Source organism: Pseudopipra pipra, chromosome 1, assembly GCF_036250125.1.
Source record: "Pseudopipra pipra isolate bDixPip1 chromosome 1, bDixPip1.hap1, whole genome shotgun sequence".
Lineage (NCBI taxonomy): Eukaryota > Metazoa > Chordata > Aves > Passeriformes > Pipridae > Pseudopipra > Pseudopipra pipra.
The window spans coordinates 147,300,628-147,325,985 of NC_087549.1; the positions used below are offsets into that span (position 1 = coordinate 147,300,628).

A 25,358-nucleotide genomic window follows, 5' to 3' on the forward strand; every position below is an offset into this window, starting at 1 on the left:
TTTTACCATTTTTAAAAAATAAAGTAAGCAGAAAGGGATGATCAGGAATACCCACTCAGTTATGAAATGGAGGGCTGAGTCTGCAGGCCAAAGACAAAACAACTACTCAAAAGCCAAGCAGGTGGTTGCACTGAGCTAAGGCTGTCCACACTGTCCTGGCACTAGATGTAGATGGAAGAAAACAACTGCAGCTGAAAAGAAGTATCTGCAACAACTTCTCAGCTCATTAAAGCCTTTTCATATGGGTAATATCATCTACTGTTGCTGTCTCTCTCCCAGCTGACACTGAAAGCTCAGGTACAAGTGTTCCTCCTGGTTTCTGAACCATTATGTGGGACAGTTTAAGCTGTCCCTTAACTTGATTTTGCATATAGAACCAAACATTTGAGATGCTCAGGACTGGGTATACACTGGCACAGGTTGCCCAGAGAAGCTGTGGATGCTCCATCCCTAGAAGTGTTCAAGGCCAAGTAGGATGGGGCTTTGAGCAACCAGTGGAAGGTGTCCCTGGCCATGGCAGGGGGCTTGGAATGAGATGATCTTTGAGGTCTCTTCCAACCCAAACCATTCTATAATTCTGGGATTTGAGAAACCTGAGCCTTCCTACTGGGATATCTGCATGATTGTGTTCCCTGGGTCTTGAGCTGTTAGTCCTTGTTTGCTGCTCCTGCCCATGTTGCACCAGACCCCGTTCCCATTGCTGAGGCTGGGGCTGCTCCCCTCTGACCTGCTTTCCCCTGTAGTTTGACTGCACACCTGTGATTGGGCTGTACTCTCTGGGGATTTCATTAAGTTAACTAAAAATAAACATTGAAACTTAGCAGATTAACTGTTACTTTTTCAAATTCCACTTGGTACAGCAAAAGTATAGAGGAGTACAAAAGCTGATATACCTCTCTTTTACATGCTGGACATTGTAGCAAATTGGGTTCAGTCCATGACAAGTTTTCCCGAACTAATAGCGCAAGGGCTGAAGTGCACTTGCAGACTCTAAAGAGAGGTTTGAATAGCACCTCCTGGTCAGCAATAGCAATCCTTCACTACCTCGACCTTTGCCAAATTAATTCAATAAATGGTTTAGTATTAAAATATTAGTAAGCTGGAAAAATCAAATCTGGAAAATGAAGTATTGTCTTAGTTCAGAAAGGCATGCAAGCCTTTAATGAAGGAAGGCAGGCATGATGTCAAATGAATAATCACAAGTTTAGAAACTGCTAAATGCTATGGAAAACTGCCATGGTATCTGGAGAGTATAAGACAGACCCACAAAGTAAGAAACAGCTATTGCTACTGGTGGCTCGTGAAGCCATGAAATATGTTTGACATTCACTTTCCAGGTCTGTTAGTCGCACAGATACCACATCTTCCTTTAGCTAGAAACGAAACCCACTTTATCCAATAAATTGACCAGGCAAGGCTATTCATTTGACCTTAATTACCCAAGTGTTCACCCAATACTACACAGACAGACAACATCAGTTGACACATTGGTCCTGCTAATAGTGATACTTAGCACTCCCTACCATTTTTCATCTTCAAAGCACTTTCCAAATTTTACTTAATTAATATCTTTGAAGATGCCAAACTGTTTGCTGATATTTCACTGATAGTTTCTGCTCTTTCCAAAGCAGAGGAAAAGATGCTATTTCCTAATTAGATTTTAGTAAAGACACTCCCAGACTTCCCCTTCTTCTCATCTGGTTTTCAGTATCCTTCTGTTTTCAGCAATCTGACCTCTTGCCAGTCGGCACCTGGGGAATTATTGCCTTACTTGCCTTTTAAATGGCAGATAACAAATTGTTGTCAAAGTAAAACCTCTCCATTTTTTTTCAGACAAATTTAAACATTACTCTCTTAACTAGCAGAACTTCAATCCCTTTAGTTGGTAGCAAAATAGGAATCAATTAGTTCAAAAAAATTAAGCTCAGTGTTATAGTTTTTCTATCTTTTGAAAAGGTTTCATAGGTAGAGTTTCCTGACTTTTTGCTTGTCAGAGTCTTTCAAACATTTATCAGATGCTTGAATTGCAGGCCACTGTTTCAGCGGAAGCTTTGTCAGGTTGTTGAAATATGGATGTGATTCTGGACCTTTCATGTTTTCGTGGAGCATCTAAAGCCACATACAGTATATTACATGTCATTAGCACTGCTGCATCTGTCACCATCAGACAGGGATTGGCAATTGGCAGAGTGCACTCCAAAGTCATGAAAAAGTGGTTCCACTGAGGTCATGAAGCTCATAACTTTTATACACAACAGTGTATTTGAAAAAATAAATGTATCTGCAAAAGATGGCTATATCTTATAAAATTAAATGAGAAAAGCAGATTTTCAGTAGATGGGAGGACAGGTTTTACAAAGTAGACAGGCAGCAGGTTGTTAGGAGACTGCTTCAGTACTGTCTGGGCCACTCAAAAATTGCACCTTACATTACATTAAAAAACTCTCCCTTGTTGAATTTTAAACGACCTAGACATTAAGGAAGATTAATTTCCTTCTAGTCCTTTTCTTTTCATTTTGTTCCAACCTCTCAACTATTTCTTCTAATTCTGCCCCAGCTATAATCATCCTTCAGATATATATCTGTCAGACATAGTACTGTCCATCATTTGTCACAGCTTAAATACAGACATACACACTCACACTGCACACACATGTGTCTCTGGCTGCAGTTCTTTCATCTACAGCTCAGCAAAGAATTGAGCCTGCTTGCATTCTGTTCAACAAAGCACTTAAACATAAAAGTAAGGATCAGGCTGAAGTGAAGCCTATTGCAATTAGAAATGCATTGTTTAATGAAAGGTTGAGATGGACGGTACTTACTGATACCTTATAAACTATAGGAAGAATCCTCCTTCCACTAACTTTCTGAGATGAAAAAACCCACCTACTTCAGACAGACAGTGGGCACTTCTGCCAGCAGAAAATCCATCTGGCCTAGCTCTAATAGGATGCTAAAAACAGTAACACTGAGAAACACCCAGATCAGAAATGCTAAAGCTGTGATCAGCAGCCAGCGTGCCCCTCGGGGACCCACTGTTTACTCCTCTGTAAGTTTAGGGTGGGTTTTTCTAAAAGAAGAAAATCTTGACAAAAATATATCCATCCTACAGAAAAGAAAATAAAGGGGGAAAAAGGGGAAAAAGAAAGCAATTTGGAGTAAAAGAAAAGAGATGAGATCTCAGGGAGGAACAATTTTAAACCGATCTATTACTTCCCCCACCACAAGCCATTCGCAGAACAAAAGGCCTCTGAGAAGCTGTGGACTAAGAGAGCTCATAGAGGAGGTACAGGAGATAATTTGTTTAAAAGAAAGAGTTGCAAAGCAAAGGTCACTTCAAAGACTGCCCAGAAATGTGGAATGCTGGTCTACTCCTCCCTTTCACACTGCGGTGTTGCCACGTTAGTGTGCTCTATCCTACTTGTGAAATTGTTTCTAACCACAGATTATCTTGGTACAATTTTCCCTGTTCTCTACACAGTTTTCAAGACCAAACTGTTCTCAAAGCTCCAGGACTGAAAGGCGATATATTTAGTTGCAAAATGAACTATCTTGGTTTGTTTGTTTGTTTGTTTTTGACAGCTGTATTTATAATTCATCACAGATCACTCAGCTGGGTTTTCAAAGCTTTTCTTTAATTGTGCTTATTCTTCTGGAAGTGACCCTGTACATCCTGCACTGGTTGAAACTGGATGACAAAATTAAAGTCAACAAAGAGCTTCACTGTCCTGTACCAGACAATTATAAAGCAAGAACATAAGCTGTACAGAAAAAAAAAAAAGCTTTGTCATACAATTAAGAAACCAAAACCACGTTGCCCTCCCTGATTCTGAGGTATTTTGGTCCATTGTCATCAGTTTGGACACCTCTTCAAGGCTAATATTTTGTTTCTGGGCCATTCATAGTTTTCCATTTCCTTTCAGTTCACTTCATTCCCATTTGGCATAGCACAACGCGTCTCGAGGTTGGTCTCCATTTGCTCCTGTAACTGAGATGGATGCAAACGTTTTGCACGAAAGCAAGGCAGTTTCCCAAGGATACTGCCTTGGGAAATGCCTCTTTAATAGTTTTTTTTCTGTCCATTATTTCCAAGAATTCAAGTTCACAAATGTATTGTAACTATCAGGAACATGTAAGTTTAAGTAAAAATTACACTGAAAGAAGATTGAAACCCAGTAGTATGTGCAAAGACATTCTGGTTTTGTAAATCTTATTTCTGCTAAAATGAAGGAGTCTGAAGAAGATGCTACAGACTTTTACTTCTCTAGGACTACAGCAAGTCCGGCCCTCATTGGCCATGCTTTAGAGCATTGGCCATTGGTAGCATTATAATTATAGAAAGGAAAAGAAAAATAATTTTTTGCCAGTCTGTTGCTTACCCCTTCTGCAGACTTATTTTTCTCCAAATATGTGTATGGTAACACTTTCAAAATGAAATCAGTATCTAATCCATCCATGACTAATTTAACTTGTAGGAAATAGAGAACAAAAAGAGTGCTTTTAGATAAATCCTAATTAATTGTACATGCAAATATCTTGGATGGATGTGGTCATGCAATTCAATTAGATGACTAATTATGTTGGAATTATAATACCATATTTAAATAGATAAACACACATAAAAGTGCCTGCCCAGGAGTTTGCATGCTGGAGACTGGGAAGAGAATCATTTATTGGCTCTTTAGTGCCACCTGTTGAAAACTGAAAACTCATGCAAATGAATCCGTGTGCCAATTAGGCATCCATTTAGAAGGGGAGAGTCCATCTCTTGGCTGGTGTGAAAGTCATAACCTTCATAAATTTAACAGCTGGGATGGAAGTATTTCAAACATGGTTGTCACCCTGCGAAGGAAAGCATGACATACCACGGGGGCTGCTGGGAGGCAGGAGCCAAGCTCTTGGGACGTGTGGCACGTTCATAAGATCACATCCGTTCAAATATTGAACTGGTTTCCCTTCTTGCCTGTAAGCCATCACAGGAGATATATCAAAATAGGCATCCTGATTTCAGAAGCCTCCTCTTCCATGAGTAATTCCATAGCAGTGCTCCTCTGCTAATTGAGAGCAAGAGTGTGCTACCTTGGTCATGCAGAGTTTTGCTGGAACCAGACTGATCACTTGTAGTGTTCTGTGCTATGCAACATGAGGAGGTGAATGTACCTGCTGTGTCTGTGGGAAAAACCAGGAATGAATTCAATGTAAGTAGATCTGGCAGTTCATTGTGCCTTGCTGTGACAACATGGTGGCCAAGCTGCTGATCTCAGCTCTGAGATGAAAAGAGCAGATCAGAATAAAAAGGGTCCTAGAAGTTCAGTTTTCAGAAATATTTCTTGCTTGCTTTACTCTTTTGCTCTACAAAGAGTATTCCTTTTAGATTATATTTTGCCTTTGCTTTTAATTTATGATCAAGTTCTATCAAAAATGAAAAATACAGTCAGATCTCTGGCCTGGGCTGTGTTCTTCATCAAATGTCACATGATTTGCCAAAGGTGAAATAAAGTAAAATTTCTTATTGAAGAAATCAAATCTATTTCTTCTGCAAACCCAGTCATTTCATCCCCTTACTCACAATTTGAAAAGCTGCTCTACTAATTAAAAAATAACAAGAGGCTTGACAACAGTAAGCAAGGTAGAGGCAAATCATGTGACTGCTTCACAGACACCACACATGGCATCATGGCTTAGCCAAGTGGCACTTTGGGTGAGAAAGGAACATCCTGATCCAGCGGGATAAGTCATGATGGAGATTTTAGTGAGTATTGAGGTATACAGGATGGTGCAGGGAAGCTGCACGTCCTGTGCTCCTTGGTCTCTCTCCAGCTCTGGAGGAACCTCAGTCATGGAAAGAGGGTAAAGGTTTAAGGCTACCAAGTTTTTATTTCATTGAGGACTTCAAGCAGTTCTAAGGTGATAAAGCAAAATCATCATCTCAGTCTCTTTGCCTCCAGCTCTGCTGTGCCTTAGAACACAATGGTTCACACACATTATTATCTAGATGTTGAAAGAACAAAACCTGCTACTAGAGCTGGGCACAGAAAAGTGATCCCCTACTTTTTGGAGAGTATGTTATCTTTCTCAGAATCTGGTCCCATATGGAAACAACCCTCTCCAGATATTAAAAACCATCGAGGAGAAGCTGGCAGGCCCCAGCCTCACCCGTCTGTGGTAGGACCTGAATTCTTTCCCCTGGGACAACCATGGGTTGAGTTGACATGGCTGGGCAGATAAAGCACAACACTTAAATTCTGCCAGTGCCAGGCTAAAACAGGACCTTCTCCGTGGACTGTCTTCTATTTTTCACTTTATCAAATTCCCACTCACATTCACTGCATTTCTTTGAACAAGCCTGCCACAGAGCTGTAAGCTAAACATATGATTAAATCAAAGTATTACAATTGTCTACAACATTTTTGACCTTTCTGGTTGACTTTCACTAGCACTGACAGATTCAGCTGCCCAGATGTTTGCCCAGGTGTCACTTTCACAAAATTGCCAAAATAAGGGGTGTGTCCACCTGTTTGGCTGGGCTTTCTAACATTTCTATGTAGGTATTTGAAAGAATAATAAGATACAGAAATCATCTCCCCCTAATGAAAGCAAACCTTTGTCTGAAACATCAACTTTAAGATGATGAGCAACCTTAAGCACAATATTTTTGGCATGAAATACTTCCTGTTTCAATTTTAATCCTTTTTAAACATTATCCTTTTCTAGTTAAACACCTGCTTTAGCCCTACAGAAGCTGATTCTATAGAATTATATTCAATACCTATTATTCTTCCAAGTGGGAAAGAACTTCATAGAGAAAAGTAGAATAGCTATTATGACAGTAGCACTTTATTATGGAGTAGCTTTTGGGAAAAAAAAGGTAAGTCAGTAGCTTTGACAGATAATTATGGATTCCTATTACACAGCGGAATATCATTAAAAAATTACAATATGTAAAATGTCTTTCACATTTCAAATAAATGTCATCTACATTTTCCTCAGTTAAAAGACTTACCAATTTAATGAGACAGAGTTCTTTTAGATGTAAAATATTCATTCTTTCGGTTTTTTGCAACACTTATGTTAAAAATATTGTATGTATTTCTTTCATGAGTTATTTGGTGCTTGAGGAGAAGTGTTTGGAAATGATTTGACACACTTAATCTTGTTTGTCTTTGTCATGTAAAATGAGAAAAGATTTCACAGTAAAACAATACCAATATTCTATTTTTGTACTAATATGGCTTGAAAATACTCATGATTCCAGGACTAAGTGCAAATATACAACACACATAAGAAGTGCTTTGTGATTACTTGTAGTACATTTACATCCTGACATCAGCTTTTATTCACGAGTAAAGTAATTTGGAAAACTTTTGGTTTTGTATTGATCTAAGCAGTCCAAAGTGAGTAGTTTCAGCCACTTAGAAAAGGCCTGATTTGCAGAAATTGAGGGATCACCTCCTTCAATCTACTACTGCTTTTTAAAGCATGCCACTTTTAAGGAGTTTCAAGTTGGGAAATCAAAATCAATACTCACTTTTGAAATTGGAGGTCAAAGAGTGACAGACCAGAGAGCAACTGACTATATTGTGCTGTCTCAATTTCTGGGCTTCCATAGAGGAAAATCTCAAGGTGCTTTTGTAGCCTTGCAAAATGCAGACATTTATTTGTGCTAAAATGAATCCCCTTGCATGATAAATCCTTTGTGCTCCCTGCAAATTTCTCTTGAAGAAACATAAAATATCCTATTTCAGATCTTCATTCTCTATCTCAAGGATGCTATCAGCTTTCACTGTATTGAAGAGGATTTTACCAATACGTCCAAAATACAGAGGGTTGTGTCAAAAAAGACAGGATGACATCTCCTCAGTAGTGTCCTTGGCATTTGCATTCATGTTAGCTTGGGGGTTTGTCAGCTGGTGCAATGTCAGGAACAGAAGAATGAGAAAAGTAATGGGATAAAGCAAAGTTTCATGCCAAAAACCCAGGAATTCTGCCAGACTCAGACATAACTTGTTCCACCAAAGAACTAAATGAAAAAAACTATCATCTTTCTCTTTTTTCTCCAAATGCAGAAGTTATTAAAAGAGCTTACTCTCATCTTGTCTCTGCAGTAGCCTGGTAGGAGTGGCTGTCAGCTCTAGCAAACAGCAGGAGTATCTCCTGCAGGGGTTTGTGGGAGAGTCAAAGAACTGGAGAGCAGTAGGTAAACAGCACTTTGTAAACAGCACCAGTTCTTCATCATTCACTGATTTCAAACCTTTCTACTTTTTTATTCCTGAAGGACATATCCAGGGAGTAGCAACTTGAAAGATCACTTTGGATGTCATCTAAAGAGGTTTTTTTATTGCATGCTGAGGAGACTGTGATCCCTGCCTGCAATTCAACATGCTGCATGACTACAATCTATTCCTCTTCACAACAGTGGGATTTCATTGCTTTCAGTTAAAGAAAAAGTAATTATTAAATTGCATCTGCATATACTATGCACTAAAGGTACCTCACATGTTAAGGGGGTGAAAAGCCTGGGAAAAAGATTGAGCAACTGAATAACAGGAGTTCAGAGTAAACAGGTGAATTTATTCATATTTCGTTTTGCAGGTAGTACATTTACTCAGTGCTAACTTGGACCACATCTACAAATGATGGTGATAAAAAAAACATTCTATGTTTCATTTGATACACATCAGAGAACTCCACTACCAAACCAAAAACCACACTCAAACACGTTCCTGGGAGAAAAAGTAGGCTGAAGATATCGTCTCTCTGCTTCCAGACAGGGCCTGTTCCTTGTGGCTGGTGAAGATGATTATCTTAGATTCAAAACTAGTTAGGAATAACCTTTCCAGCTGCCTGAAAGAATATGAGTGTTCTTAAAAACACAGTAGCTATTGCCTATACACAGCTGTTATTTTCAAAGAATTTATTGATCTGAGGAAGATAATTTTTTGTGGGTTTTTCTTTTTTTTTTTTTTTTCTATTGGAACAAGTAACTTTATTAGAACAATGAAGCTTAATGGCCTAGGAATAGCTTTATGTCAGAGTCATAACTATAATTGCAGTTGGATGATGGAACACAGAACGTTCACCTGCAACTGTGTTTTCAAAATTATCTTTTTTTGAATGTAGAGAATAATGGAATTATGCCAAATAAAGACCGTGAGTCTCTTATTTACCACTGGGATCCACTTTTCTACCACAGACTTTTCTTCCTGATTAGCTCTTCTCTGAAACTCCCTCGCACCAAATCCCTTTTGTTGTAAATGGTAGAGACTGGCTGATGTCTTTGTGCTCTGTCTTCAGTCCTGTGGCAAGCTGTGCTAAGACAGCCCAGTGATACAGATGACCCTGCTCAAAAAACGTGTTTAAAGTACCTGGTGTATGACTCTACCTTCTTCTGAAGCAGACAATCCAGTGACTTGTGTGAACAACAGTGAAATACCAGGATTTCAACAACAACTTGCTTCAAGTATTTGCTCTAGATCACATTACTGACCCTACATTCATCAAAATAAGCAGCTGTTTGTGTTAATACATATGTTTTAGGATTCACATACAAAGGAGCTTCCCTTCTAAACAAGATGGACTGGATTCTTGATGACAGCCCAGGTGAGGAGCACCGCAGGGATGATGACCTGAGACGGGCAGCAGCAACAGCACAAACCTGATTCTGTGTTCACAGGACTTTTACAGCATCAGGGGTCTTTTGGCTGTTAACAGAGCTAGGCGCAACAATGACTGTGGTTGTCTTCACCATGAACCAGTAAAGATTTAGAATATCTTTTTCCACACACATCTTTTCTGTGGTTACACCTTTTTCTTACTCCATGCTTTTGAAAGGTGAGTGGCAGACACCTTACTTCTACTCTGTGGAGTAGAATGAAGACGACTTTTCATTCCAGACTGATTGATGATACATCTTTTTCACTTGGGGTGTTGCTTGGGGAGGGCCTTTTACAGATACTCTGCAATTACAGAGCTAGAAAAGATCTTTGTTAGAGTACTTTTCTGAGGCCACAAAAAAAATCAGAGACAGGGAAGACAACATAGATCCTCAGAGTAGTGCCTTTAGTGCTTAGCCGTGGATCATGATTTTGGCTTGGATGTTTATTTGGCTGCTTACAGACTTGCAGGATGAAGAGCTTGGATTGCTTTGGTCAAAACTCAGTTTGGAAGTGCCGACCATAAAACATTCCCTCCCAAATAAATCAGATCCTCAAAACAGAGTTGATTTTATACAATTAGAACCACTAGACCATTATCAGGTATCGTACACGTGAAATCCATCTTTGCAAAAGGCACTTTCTTATTATTCCTTCTGGACCTTAACTCTAGACTCATCAATAGAACATTAAAACTTCAAGGGAACAGGACAACAGTACTAGCCAATTCGCCCAAAAAACATGAGCATATTTGCCTCAAAAGAGTTAATGGCATGACTTGCTGCAGCTTTTTCAGAGAAAACTAATCTTGCAAACTTGATGTGTTGTTTTATCTACAGAGTGGGTGGAGCAGAGAGCACAGCTGAAACGTGAACTCTGACAAAGGCAGACAAGAAAGGGTTTGCAGCCGCTGTCTGTTTGGTGCAAGGTTTTGGTTCATTAGCCTTGAAATGTTTCATTAACAGAATGCTTTTGGTATGCTGTAAACAAACTGTGAGGGCCCTGCCATGCAACACTACTCTGTCAAAAATGAAGGTGGTTTATTCCCTTTTGTAAAATATTTAGAAAGTGAATGACAAAGTTAAGCAATGGTCATATTTGTGTGATCTAAGCAAAAAGTAACTACACAGTAACAAGCATATAAAAATACATTTGTTCTCTTATAGTTCTCACAGTGCTACAGATTTGTTTCTGATTCAGAAATACAGTTCTCTACCTTTTTTTTGTTCTTTTCCCAAATGTTTTAAAAATAGGAAAAATAGCTAAATACATACTGGTTCATTTAGGTGGTTCTTAAAATTATTTAAGGCTAAAACTCCTTTCTCCATTTGACCTGAATTAGTTCTTGCCCATCCCTGGTCTTGTATGTAAGGGTCAAATATTGCAATTTTTATACTGGCAAAGGTTCCAGTGAAGGCAGACATTTTTTTTTGTGGTACATAAATGCAAGTTCCAGCAAACCAGCAAAAGACAGGTGGAGTTTTGCCAATAAAAACCCCCAACTTTGTAAGGACAGATTATTTTGGATCAAATAAACAGAAAGAAAAAAAATATGTAAACAAAAAACCAACCAAACAAACAAAACCACCCTGATCTGAACCATAGCCTAGATTTTAAATCTTGAGATTTTCAATTCTCTTGAGATTAGAGAAAATTTTGCTCCTTATTCCAGGCTCTATGATACTTGCTCACATATTTTGACAATAAACTGTCGTGGTTCAGAGCAGTGAAGAAGCCAAAAAATGCTCTAATACAATGAAGCCCAGTGTTCTCCTTGATGTACTTGAGCCCATGAAAATAGGCAATTTTTCTGAGTCTCTTTAGTTGGGTACGGCAATTAAGTTAATAAAAAGTTACCATACAAACAAGATCTTCTAAAAGAGACTTCATAATATTTTGGAAATGTGTCCTTCTGTATTGTGAATTTTTTTAATGCTTTGAGTGAAATGACAGATCCTAAATAGATAATCCTGTGTATTAACCTTAAAAGGGGTTGGAGCAAAGAGCATAAATACAAGAAATTCCTAAATTACCTTAGATGACTCAGCTGGGCATAGATTCTTTGCAGAATTTAAGTTTTTAGCTCCTTCAGCATTGCTAGGGCAGCTAACACAAGGGAAGTTTAACATAGGTTGAGAATAGCTGCTGAATTCATATGTATTTTGCATGAATACAAGTCTCCCTGCCCTAGTTCAGCATCCTGCCTCCTGAAATCTCCACTGGTGGGCCCATTTCAGTGAGGCAAACAGCAGCTATTGCCTTCCAGGATTTGTGACTGTTTTTCATTGCAGAGATACCTGTGACTCAGATGTACCTTTTTGCACCTGGAAAAGTCTACAGTACCAAGGGTCACAGCAAGTACCATGAGAAAAAGAGAATAATCCTGTGAGTCTTCAGTTTAGTTGAATTTTCAGTGATGTCCAGTGTAATGTTAAGTATAGAACTGGGTCCTTTCCTATGAACTTTTTTTTTCAGGAATTAAACTGTATTTTACCGAATCATAGCATTTTTTGCTAGGGGTGATTTCTGTTTCAGGTAACTTCAGAAGAAGAAACAGGAATGGGTTTGGGGAGGGGGGAAAGATGGGGGAATTTTGGCCTTAAGTCTTTGCTATGTAAGTGACCATATAACACTTTATTTGCATATCTAGCATTTAAAGGGTTACGCATGTAATTATTTAACGTAACTCCAAATAAGCTGTTTGATTTTCTTTCATCATGAGCCAGAATTAGGCTTCGAAAGGAATTCCTTTAAACTTCAATAATATAAAGGCACGTGGCAATGTGAAAGTTACAACTCCAGCTTAAATGAGTCAGACATAAAAGTATTTATGACTGATATTCTCTGAATATACCAGCTTCAGACACTTTAAAGTCTAGTTCTGCTATACAAGGATAGGTAGAGGAATATCAGCCATCGCACATCTGCAGAACTCTTACTTTCAAGCAAAACAGAATCCATTCCCTAAACCTTTTTTTTTTTTCTGTCTTAAGAAGAAAAACCCAACATAACAAGCCACACCAGGCCGTCAGCACCTGAAGCAAGTAAAAGCAATTCTTTTATGAACTTCTCACCAGTTATTTGTTTTGTGAGGCTCATGGAGAAAAAGAATAAAAAAGCTAGTGAAAAAACAGTGTGTCCCAGTGAAAAGCATTGCACATGAAAGAGAGAAAGAAATGAACTGAATGTTGTTTTTTCTTGATGAAATAACAGATTTGATCTTAGGCTTTTTACAAACTCCAGCACAGGTGATCATCATTTGTTCTGTCAAAAGCATTTTCAATGACATGACCAGAACAATGCAGCTGTGATTACAAGGATCAGCATGGATTGAAAGATATCAGGGCATTTACCAGAGAGATATTTATAGCAGTACTAAAGACGTTCGCTTTTTCGAACAGGCTCACAAATTCAAGGAACAGAAGATTTGAGGTCCATTTGCTCCATTTGATTTTGCCTTTGCTATGCTAACCTGCACAGCCGTGTCCTCTTGCAAATGAAGGCTGAACACTCCAGTTGAAATGTTATTGTCATAAAGTCAAATCCAAATGTTGAAGAGGAAAATTGAGATAGTTTTCATTGTGAACTTTGATGTGAAGCATCACAGCTCTTGGAGGACAGCCATACCTTTGATCTTGCAGAAATTGTGAGGAATCAACCACCTTGAATCCAAATCGTTCAGCAGGTGATTTATAATGTTATAATACGACTGAAAGGACTTTTCAAAAAGTCATGTAACCAGCAAAGAAAAAAAAAAAGAAATGACAAAGATTTAACAGAAATTTAAGCAATTCTGGTAGCAGGCAATGTAAAGTTCATAGTATACTCTTTATTTTCTGGCAGAAACTCTGAGACATCCAAGCTTCAAAACTAGCCTGCCTGACTTCTAACAACACTGAAATAGATAAATGCAGTCGTTTGGGTGCCTCAGCCGTGCAGACAGCCACGGGGCTCGGATTGTGTGATGCAAGGAGGAGGCAGAGCCTAAGGGAAGGAGCATCTCCTGATGGCAGGCTGGTTCCCCAAAGCCTGTCTTCAGCAGGAGGGAGTGGAGAACAGCTGCAAGGCAAAGGCTGCCAACTTTAATTCTCTCCATTAGTGGATCATTATCAAACGAGAGGGTTAAGGAGAGCGGGGATTGCGTTTACTGTAAAGGGCTGCCCTGTGCACGCCCAGGCTCCCTTCCCTGGAGGGTCAGGAGGACTTCACTGGCAGCAAACCTTAGGAGCTGCTGCAAAACCCGGGGGCATGCCCACTGTCAGGCATGTGGGGAATTCCCTCCAGGACAGACTCTCTGGTAGCTACCAGAGACACTTCCCTGAGCAGCCTGTGGGAGGGCAGAGAGAAGGGTCTGGGGTTTGGCATCTCCCACAGGCAGACCCTGGCACTTTGTATCCCCACGTTTCTGTTGACCAGAGCTGCATGTGGCTCCATAGGGGGTCTCCTCCCATGCACCCTCACCCAGCATGACTTTAAAATTCACTTCACTTATAGCTTGTCAGGGCCCTTCCAAACAGCTGCATTTTGCTTTTGTTAAATGAAAAGTTCTGGGAGCACATTTCCCTTGAAAATAAGGTAGTTTTTGTATGCTCTCTGTCTCTCACTTCGGATTCTAAATCTTCTGACTCTCAGTGATTGCTCCTATACCTGAAGTGAGCTGAAGCTTTAGATTTGAGATATCTTGTTTTAATGATACTCAATGAAATTAATTTGTCAATAGCATTTCTACATTGATATAAGTACAGAGCCGGGTGAATAACTGTGTTTCAGTTGTGTGGTCAAACTAGAAACATAAATCCAAAGACCATGACATTAATATAGAAGAGAGAAAGGACTTTTTTTTATACTTTTCTTGAGCAATTTTTTTGAATTCTTCCTTCAGAGCATAAGCAGTACTCATAATGAATTTTTATGCAACAGAGCTGAACCACACATTTGAAATTTTTTGCAGTCAGAATTATTAACTTTAACCCAAATCCATCAAGTTTCACACAAGCCCAAAATGTATTTTGTGGATACAAGACAAAAATTACCTAGCTCTGTTTAGAACATCAGCTCCTTAAAAGCATATGAGTCATGGATTATATTGTCTTTTCATAGTTTTAACTTGAACTTGAACACCAGATCTTGAATTTCCTTGCAATGAGTATTTGTTTTCTTGTACTTTCAGATTTGTAATGTTTCTTGAGACTTTGGATCTACCTTCCCAGAGAACTTTGCTAGTTTAGTTTTCAAAGTTTTAGAATGGTCTGTTTGGATAAAATTACTTTCTGTAGCCTGCAGCAAACAGTTTTTTATGTCATGGCTTTTTTCCTTTTTATTTTTTGTAGATTTTTATAATACAGGTAAAATTTTAGCAACACAAAATTTTCCAGTGCTTTTTGATTCTCCTACCATAAATCTTCCTCCTGAAATACACGCTAGGCATATCTTAAGAGAAATCATATACAAGAACATGACTTGATCAGCATCCCAGTGAGATACAGGATATTTTTCAGCTTGGGAGTTAATGGATGATGATACTATATTTGGCCAGCAAAAATAATGACACACTTTCCCTTGGTCTACAAGAACTACTCCCACATTGATTTTAACTTAATATCTCCCTCATTAGGAACCTGCACAGAAGTTTGGCAGAAATACCCAAGACACTTATTGGATCATTCACTGGTAATAATAGATATTGCTTTTATTTTTTTTTCTTTTTCCTTTTTTTTTTTTTTTTTCTGAGGATGTACAGGCTAATCATAAAAAGGACAGCCTTGAAAGAAAAGCTTTTTACAAAATACAGATTTTTATCAACTCCATCACTGTTGAGGTTTAATATTTTATGGAGCTAAATAAAACTCGGACTTCTCCACTTTCACGTTGTGGGATGCAATAAAAGCTTAAGAGCCCGATTCGCTCCTTTGCCGAACGACATCCATTACGCATCGAATGCCCTTCACTTCACAGTGGACTCTGGCTCTGATACGATCAGACTCCCAAAGCCCAGGTAACTTGATATACAATTTCAAAATGGAAAAGCCCATGCCAATAGCTGGGAGTGGCTCTTCTGGGGACATGCTGTGGTTGAAGAACTGGATCAACACGCTCACCAGCGAAAATGCCACAGAAAGCACTCCTTCTTTTTCCTTAAATTGAACCAAGTATTCAAGTATATTTCTACTTAAAAAAGCATCTGCTTTCATTTCATTGTACTCTAGAGAGTGTAAGTATTGGTTTATGTGCTAATCTCAAGCCTTGGACATGTCAGGTCAACAAGCACTGGCATCCGAGTGCTGTGAGCCCCTCTGAAGGTCTGCAGTGAAGTGTCAACAGGCTTGTTCCCCAGCCAGGAGACCAGGAGGACACTCAGCTGATTGCTCCTGTAGCTAAGAAAGCAACCAAACTATTTAATGGTGACACAATTGAGACTAATAACCTGGCTAATAACTCATTGCCTGATTGTTTTTTTTAAGTGCACTCGTGAAAATTAAAGCCCTGGGTCTGGGGCATGAAACCATTATCTATACAACAGCTCACAGAAAGGGTTATCTAATAACATGAGAAATCTATTAGACTCGGTGGAAGCAAGAACTAAAGGAAATAAATCATGCAATAATGGTAAATCAGATCTCTAATTATGGCCCCACACAGGAGGCTGGAGAAGAAATACGTCCCTAGGACTACTACGTGGTATTTCTCGTCCTCTCTCTTGTTTTAGAAGCATTCAGTCATATCCTCCTGCCTAAATTCCATCACTTGGGAAGAAGATGACTAGCAATCACCAGGATCCTCACAAATTTTTCTTTGTCATTTGCATTGGAAATGCCAGCATCAAAAACCTGTGGGGTCAGAGGAACTTCAAGCCCTGTGCAACTCCTTTATAACCAGCCAATTCTGCAATGGGAACAAGCAGTGCTGGTGTCTGTTCCTACACACTGTCTGATTATGTCTGCAGGTCCTTTCTCTGCTGCCCCATGAATTTGAGCAGTGGCCTGGCCTGAGACACAAAAGAGAGTAGCAAGCCCGAGCATGTAGATCCATACAGCACAGTTTGCCTCCTCTCAGTTCATATATGTGAAAACCAGTACATGGCAGTGGGACCCCAGAGCACAGCATTTCATTTCTCCACTGCCCTGGTGCAAGACCTCTGGCAAAGCCACTCCTTTCTCTGTTTCAGCTCCGAGGGCTTTGACAGGTCTGGCGTGCAAGTGTGGGTTCACCTGAGAGAGACTCTGGTATTACTTAGCACTCCTCCCATGTACATGGGGTGCAGCACTACCCCCTGAGCAGCCAAGCCCACCACCCCTTCTTCCTCCCTCATGCCCAGAGGCTGCACCACACACCCAGAGGCAGATGGGGAGGTGTGTGATCTCCTTGTCCCAGAGATCTGGAAGCTCTGTGGGTGCCCTGCTGTGGTGTGTGCCTTGCCTCTGCACACTGCCTGTCATATCCAGCAGTGATAAAGCAAACACATCATCAGGAGGAAACCAGCATGGAGAACCAACAGCACAGCTTGCACTCACCTGCAATGATCCAGGCAAACACATCTTAGAGCAATGTACAGGCAAGGTGTTAAGGGTCAGATTCATCTCACCCAGCTTCAGCATCCAGAAGGTAGGCAATACTACTTTCTCTGTAGTCCCACTTCTAGATGGAAACAATTTAATGTTTTTTAGACCTTTATCTTAGGGTGCTTCATTCACTCTGTGAGGGTGCATGTCCTTTGTAGACTGAGGGAGGTGTCATGCTTGTGTCTCTCACACTTACTGCATAGCTTGAGGGCACATCCCTCCCCCAGGTTTCTGACCTCAGCAGTGTACCCTGGATGATCAGTGAGAGACACATCTACAAGGACTACGAATCAAAACTTGATACTATCTAGCTATCATGAGCACCACCAACCAGCAGTACAAACTTTCTCCAGCAGCTACACAGTCCCAGAGAATCTTTCAATTATTTTGTTGAAACTGAGGACAGTGTGTACTTGAGAATTGTCCTGACTGGAAAGCCTTCATGCCAACTGGATGTGCTCGAAAACAGACCTGACTCAGTAGAAATGCAGCATAAAAATCATTGCAAATATCTAAATAAAAATAAATAAACCACAGAGTAGCATAAATAATAGTGGTGAAAATCAGACTTTTAGCACATCAAATAGTGCATCATCAGACTTTTAATTTTAGCTCAAAAAAACTATTGATAACCCAGTTTATCAAAAAGCCACGATGCCCTTTGCTTTATCTTAACCACTTTTGCATGCACAACTATTTTCTTAGACAGTCACTTTGGTCAAAGTTTTATTCCAATTTCTTTCCTTGGTAATCAGCATTTCTGGTGGACAGGAAGCTGCTCTGCACCACTGTGGTTTTCCATTTAGAGGTTGGTTCAGAGGTCTGTGTGTTTGCAGAGCTATTCTCAGGTGGTTTTTTTCCATCTGGGTGAAAGGAGAGCAAGTACTCAGTGGGTGCACCACAGAGAGGAAGGGGCATTCCCACTCCTTGCCCTCATGTGTGAAGGAGAGTTCCTAAATGTTGTCTTAAGCTGTATCTGTATGGTTCAAGAAGTTCTGCTAAATAGAACAGGCCTGAGGCCAAGTGACAAAATCTGGTGAAATCCATGTTGCACAGCACTTGGTCCTGGATTTCTTCTGGACCATATTGCGCTGCCCATGGGGACATTAAGACACAGTCATCATCCTTTGTGTGTGCTTCTGCAGTTCCACGTGTTTGAAATGCTGTGAGGGCTGTGTTGCTGCTCATCAGAGTGGTGTTTTCATAGCATGAAGCCTTTGGTAAGAATTGTTTGGATCATATAATGTCATGTGAGTATGTCTTTAGGGTGTACAAATCTTTCTGGGATAGTGTCAGAGTACTGTATAAGGTGGAGGGAGTCAGAAAGTTCGCAGTCTCTGGTACTGCATCTTGGGAACAGCCATGGGCACACACCATCCCCTGATGGGCACTGGGACATGCCCAGTATGGTGCCAGTGTGCAATGAAACAACGTGGATGATGGGGACCAACTTGTCTAGTCTGAACCTGAGCCACAGCCTTGCTTCGTTTGCAAAGATAAACATATCTGGGAAGGTAAAGTTGTCATTAGATACAAGCTAAAGCAATTTTTCACCCACAGAAGAGATGACCAGTGACCTAGCACCCCAAATAACTTGTTCAGAGGGATAGTGACAGTTCAGAAAGGATTTGCACCCCTGTTTCCAGGGGAACAGTTGTGCCTACAAGGAAACAACAGAAAAAAGTTGGATTTTGAAAGATGATGTTTATTTTATCTGATGTGCATTTTAACGAGAAAATGATACATATAAAACTTTACACTGATTCCTTGAAGCAAGACAAATTTAGCTACATTTTTGCACAGTATATCTGAAAACTGGAAAAAAAATAATACTAACCCTTTAATTGAAACCTTTTCCATTTACACAGGAATGAAGCAGAATAAACTCCACATTTCCACACTCACATATTACTGTAGACATAAAAATATTCCTGTGGGATCACACAGTCAGAAATCACCTACTCAAGGGGATATGAATGATGACTTCAATAGAAGATGGACATAAATTTTAATTAGTTGGTTATTTGATCTTGTGTTGTTAGTGATGGAGGATCTCAGAAGGGAATTAAGTATGCTTAAGACTGAAATTGCTTAGAACCAAAACACACTGCAAGGTAAGTTAGATACCACTAAATTAAAAGAAACTTTGCACCTATTAGAGATACAATAAAATAAAAATGGCAATTACAACCAAGCAATCAAAAATGCAATTGAGATCAAACCAGCTATGGGGATAACTAAATTTATCCTTGACTTAATCAGACTTGCTAAATATTTTCAGCAGATTTGAGAAAAATTATTAACATTCTTGGGAACATTTTCTCCTGGAAGATACAATTTAGGAATAGAGAAACTAGGTCCAGCTGGGTTTTTTTTCGCTTTAATGTGCTTTTCATTGGATTTCTCCTTCTATTTATATATCCTAAGCAAAGCATCTCTTGCATCATTTATACACTTTGCTTGGTCTCTCCAGTATCTCGGTCTTTCCCCTGCTATCTCTTAGGTTATGTCAGGAATACCTCTAAAGTTGTCGTAGCTTCAAAAAAGAAAAAAAAAAAGAAAAAAAAAGAAAATTATTTATTCTTCTATAGTTTTGCAGTCAATAAAATTGTGCATGTGCAGCTTAGTATGAGACTGGGCACGTAGGACTGCAGCCTGGTTTGGAAAGCGAGGCAGAGCCCGGAGAGCCGCCTGCGCTCCGGCCAATCACCCATGCTGGGAACACTGCTGGCGCGGCGCGTGGCACAGTTCCGACCTCTGCCAAGTGTCTCGTTTTTCCCTGACAAGGTCTGGGCACAGTTCAGGGGTTGGTGTAGACTGAGGACCACTGCCAATAAGCAGCAGGGGATGAAGCTGCTCTTCTAGGGGACAGAGAAAATTAAGCCGCGTGGGTTTGAGCCGTGCCAGGCCGCGCCAGCTGGCCTCGGGGCCAAAGAAAGCTCCCGTTTATTTACTGCTGCATGTCCAGCTTCTACACACAAGTGTTCAGCCTGCCTCAGCAGCCTGTAATGAAATCAATCAGTCCTGCCTATTGCTGGCACCCATTTTCCTGATATTCCTGATTTCCAGTGTTAGAAAATTGCCACGTTCAATTACGAAAAATTCAGCTGTCTGAAATTTCTGTGGCATTACGCCTTGGACTTCTTTTTAATAGTCAAGTCTGTATTAGATAAATGGATGTTTAATAATAGAAAATTGTTTCTTTTTTTCATACGTTTAATGACAAAAAATTGTTGAAGACTTGGGTGAAAATTTGTACATAATTAATTATCAGAAAAAGCTCATGAGTGTTCTACAATATCAAAGAAACAAACTAATGAGCCGGAATCAGCACGGACAAACCACAGTCACCTTATCTAATGAGTAGACATTATTCATAATCACATATAGTTTCTTATTCCCTTTTAGAAAAAAAAAAGGAAATAATTTATCTGACCAACTTGCTACTGACCTTGAATTTTTCATCCTTTTTGCTCCATCTTATGAATCTCTGGCCACTCAACATGCAAGACCATCACAGTTTGTTGACACAATCCCATACGACCTTATTCTCAGGCAGGGTGTCTGTCTGAAACTGTTTGAACATTCTAATCCTCCTTAAAATATATTTTCTATTATAGGAACAAAAAGGGCCAGTCCTCTTTTCTAATAAATAACTGCAGATCCAGATGCAAACCCATGAACAACATAAAAAAGATTCCTGTTAAATCTGAGCACCTAACACCTTTTCCTTTCATAAAGTCTTCAACAGTATAGTATCAATTTACATCCTGATCCTACATGTCTAAAGCTTAAATACATGACAGTTCATACATATATTAACTTCTTCCCCGTTTTCATTATTAGAATTCACTAATAATCTGACTGCTCCACTGTCTGAGGAAGGAAGGAAGATCTGACCTCTCTTCACTAGGGGAGAAAGGAACCATTACTTCATTGTATGTTATATTGCTTATGTTGTTATTCTCTTCCTATTCAAAGTAAAACAAGTTTCTAATGACCGCGGAATTGCAGTTCTCTGGGTACTTGCTTTAAAACACAGTAGAGAAGTTAGAACACTGATGGCCCTATATGTATTCCTGCACACACAATAGGGTATGCACAGTAGTAAAAATAATATGAAGGAAATGCAGTAAAGGAGTAGGAAAACAAAATATCATACCAAGCTTTAGATTTAAAAATAGCAATAACTTCACAATTATAATTTGGTGAGCAAGATGTGAGTTGCTGTCAAAATAACAGAACAACTCCTAACACCAAAAAAAATCTGACCACATAGATGAAAAAGTTAAAAAGAGCAATGAATTAATCAGTAAATAGGTCCAAATTTTTCTACAGCTCTTTAAGAGAGCAAATTACACCATATGAACTGGAGAGAAAATTTTAGTCAAACTCTCCATTAACGGATGATTGGAGTTTTAAAGATCCTGAAGTTCTTTACAAACTAAAAACTTGCAGAGGAACCTCCAACATGTACTTACACATGGATTGAAACCAAATGGGCAAATAGTTACTTTACATGTAACACAGCTGTGGGAGAGAAGGGAGTTCTGACCAAAGAGCTGTTAAAAACTTTAATCAAAATCACTGTGACAGTCCTAAGTTTGATTTTAAAAATAAATACAGGCAAATGCATGCACACAGCTGTACTTAAGCCCAACTTTGAGGAATCCTGCTTTGAGGATTCTAGCAGAGTAGTTAGGACATAGGTCATTAGGGTCTTATCTAAAAGATAATCTCCCTAAAAAATGATGGAAACCTATTGCTCCAGTCACCCAGCACTGGATGAGGCATTGAAGAACGTGCTTCAGGAGTAATCCTCTACTAGCAGGGGAAGAGATTAAATGGCCCAATAGCTTTTTCCATCTTTAGTTGTTATGATTGCACTGTAATCCGACTAGTGCCACTTGCCCGAAGAGGGGAAGAAGACCTCAACCTTGGGGGTAGAGAAGGACACAATATTTCATTGTGTACAATATTTCAGAAGCTATTCTTCCCAGAGAGCTCCTCTCAGATTAGTGTTGTTGGGAAAGGTTTATCATTTGCATTCCCATTTCTGCAGTCAACCCAAGTAATATGATTGTGGCATTAAACTTATCCTACAAAAGGTATTTGTTTAAGACATTTCTTTTCCATTATTACTCACACAATGAATGTATGCACTGGGTTTCTAGAAGTCTGCACCAAAAACAACTTTTAAGCCCAGAATCACATTTCCTTCTCCATCGGCCTTAATTCCTCTATTGAAACTTTTTGCTGACTAGTTGAAAGGGGCCGTTCACTCACTTTGCAAAACCCAATATGCGATTTATTCCCACATTTCAAAGGAAGAATGGGAAGCTTTTAAATCTCTACAAAGGAACCGAGTAATACTGATCAAGCCCAACTGACAAGGGGACAGATGTGGGGTGATGAGTGAATTCTATAAGACGCTTTAAAATTTGTATCAGTGAAGACAAGTGTCTTCCAGGAGTAGCAATTTGATTCCCCCCGGCACAGCTCATTTGGCTGAGTAGAAGTGCTGCAGTTCTTCTTCAGTCTTCAAGAAGCACAAGCTCCATCTCAACAAGGTGGACATGTTCTGGAGCTAAAGCATACTGCAAAAGGATGTCACCTGCATTGCAACTCATTAGAGCCTCTAAATCCAAAAATTCTTAAGAGGAAAAGGATTTGAAACCCTTTCTCACCAAGGAAAGCGTTCCTGTGCTGTTCCCAGCTCTGAAACTGTTTATCAGCTTCATCTACGTGTTACTCATTGTGCTGCAAACTTTCTCGAGTTCTCCCCATTGCTGTATTATGCACAGCCTTTCTAACAATAATTTCTCGAAAATACCCCTCTCAGCTTCTCACTGCATCATGTGGCATTTGTAGCCACACAGCAGCAGCATCTATCGTCCTTTCAGCTCCCTGCAGAGCCATATTTTGATTCTTCTGTTACAACTGAAGGATCTGACTTGGCACTGTTTTGACAATGAATTTTACGCAAAATTTCCTGTGAGATTCATTCCATTAAAAGTGGGCAGGTTGCCATGGCCTGCTGGGTCCCTGATCTACTATCAAAGCTGGTGCATCCCTGAGCATTTCTGGTCCTTTTCTGACTTCATTAAGGCTCTGATCAGGGTAGAAATATGCCTACACGAGAGAGAATAGAGATTTTGGACCCCACAGGAAAAATGTGAGATCCAGCTTTGTTAATATCTTAAATCCAGTTCAGCGTTACAGTTGCACCATAAATAGGCATTCTTACAGGTGCAAAATGACTGTAAAGAGGCAATTTGGGAGTCAGCAGTACTCTACCTATATAAGTATGGTTGCGGTTTTTTGAACAGTTGCAAAACACTGGGCAATTGAAGTACACAAGCAGCAAGATACAAATGAGTTTGGCAGTTTGGGCAGTTATTTGTACCCAGCAGAGAAGCTCTCTGCAAAAGTAAGCTGAAGAATTTCTATTTCACCCACTGGCTGAAGACAGTTACCTCATTTTCACCAAACACAGAAGTTATTTTCCTTGAGGAAAAAAAAAATGTCTCTTCTGACACTTCTGCTGCAAAAAAGAGTTATGATGATATGAAGCTATGTTGCCTTTACTTTTGGGGAAATACAGGTAATAATTAAAACAATATTTCTGAGGAGGATTTCTGTATATATTTTAGAACTGAGAACTTTTAAAGTAATTTTACTACATAATATGTTTTTACTGTATTTGCCTTCTTAAAGAATGAGCCAATGATTTTAAAATGTCCTAGCTCTCTACTGGAAGATGTGCAAATGACACAACCTTATCAGCTTCCCTTTGTACAAAAATTAATAGCCTCAAAATAAAAAACTACCCCTTGCTATCTTCTTTACAATAAAGGCTCTCCTTTGTTCCACACTCTTATTATTATTTCAGTTATTGTACCACAACAATTGTGGTGAGGACTTGTAGTTTTGGAGGGTAATGTAAACTGCTTTTCCTCCAGTGAACTCTGCTATCTGTGCCCAAAAAAGTGATGGAGCTGACCCGGCAATGCAGAAAGCATCCTGCCATGTCAGACCTGCCTTGCATGAAGCTGCCTCATCACCCAAGGTGTGCAGCATGTCCTGATGTCCTGTGGGCTTTTTCCATTTTGCCCTATTCAGCTGAAGCAACTTGAAATAAAATAGGGATCTTGAACCCTTGAAATGGGAGAAATTTAGAGAAGTTATTTCCATAAATGGAAATGACTTCTGGAAAAGCAACCATAAACATGAAGGGAAGAGGTAGTTCTTTCAGTTTGTTTTGTTTTCTTACCTTCCTCCAAGTGTGCTAAGGGGAAAAAAAAAAAGAGATAGGCAGACAGAAAGATGCAGACGGAGATACAGAATGTACCCATTAAGTATCTGCAAGGAATGCTTTATCAGCTTGCTCGTCGGCTGCCGAGTTGTGCATTTGAGGGCATTAGATTCCCAAGAGCAGGGATCTATGGAGGATTCCTACCTTTGGAAAAGAACAAAAACACAGAATAAAAGCCTTAATCTTATAACCCCCAATCTAGCCAACTAAATCCCCAATTAGCAATTCAAACAGGTTAATATAGTCCTTCCCTCCATTAAGCATACCCGACATCATGTGGTTGTGTATTTTAAAGTTACATTTTTCTTATGTGCATCTCTCTTTCTCACCAAAGTTGACAATTCCTTTCAGACCATCTTACTTTTCCACAGACTGGGAATGGACTCTATCTTTCTGCCTTTTTTTGCCCCTTTTTGTTTAAGTGCAGTCAGTTTTGTTGATGCACTCTGGCAGAATCTCTTAAATTAATGCTCTCCTTTATTGTACATGTCTCCAAATGTCTGTCCACCTTACCATTTCCATACTGCAGGCTGTTTGCAGTGTTCCCACTGAGAGCAAAGTAAAGGGTAGAAATGGCACACTTCTCTGGCTTGCTCGAGAATTCATTCTCATTCCCATCAAACTCATGAGTGCTGTAAATTTAATGGCCATTTCTCCTCTTGACTGAGGAGAAACTGAAGCAGAGGCTGTCCCAGCTCAGAAGAAGCACTGCTAATGCTTCCCTAAGCAAGGCAGTTTGGATCTTTCCCAGATTTCAGGGAGTAAGCCAGTGCCAAATGCCTTTGTACATATCAAGAGCATGTTTCTAGAAAGTATGAATTACCTGCGACC

The 25,358-nt window shown here is 39.6% G+C and overlaps 1 long non-coding RNA gene across 1 annotated transcript in view; it reads right to left on the bottom strand.

Annotated features, from left to right (window-relative positions):
* Positions 1-18,896: 18,896 nt before the first annotated feature.
* Positions 18,897-25,358, bottom strand: part of LOC135403827 (uncharacterized) — a 31,142-nt gene continuing 24,680 nt past the window's right edge. Inside the window, exon 3 of the long non-coding RNA XR_010425505.1 lies at positions 18,897-24,671. This is a non-coding gene — a long non-coding RNA (uncharacterized LOC135403827). The remainder of the gene's footprint in view (positions 24,672-25,358) is intronic.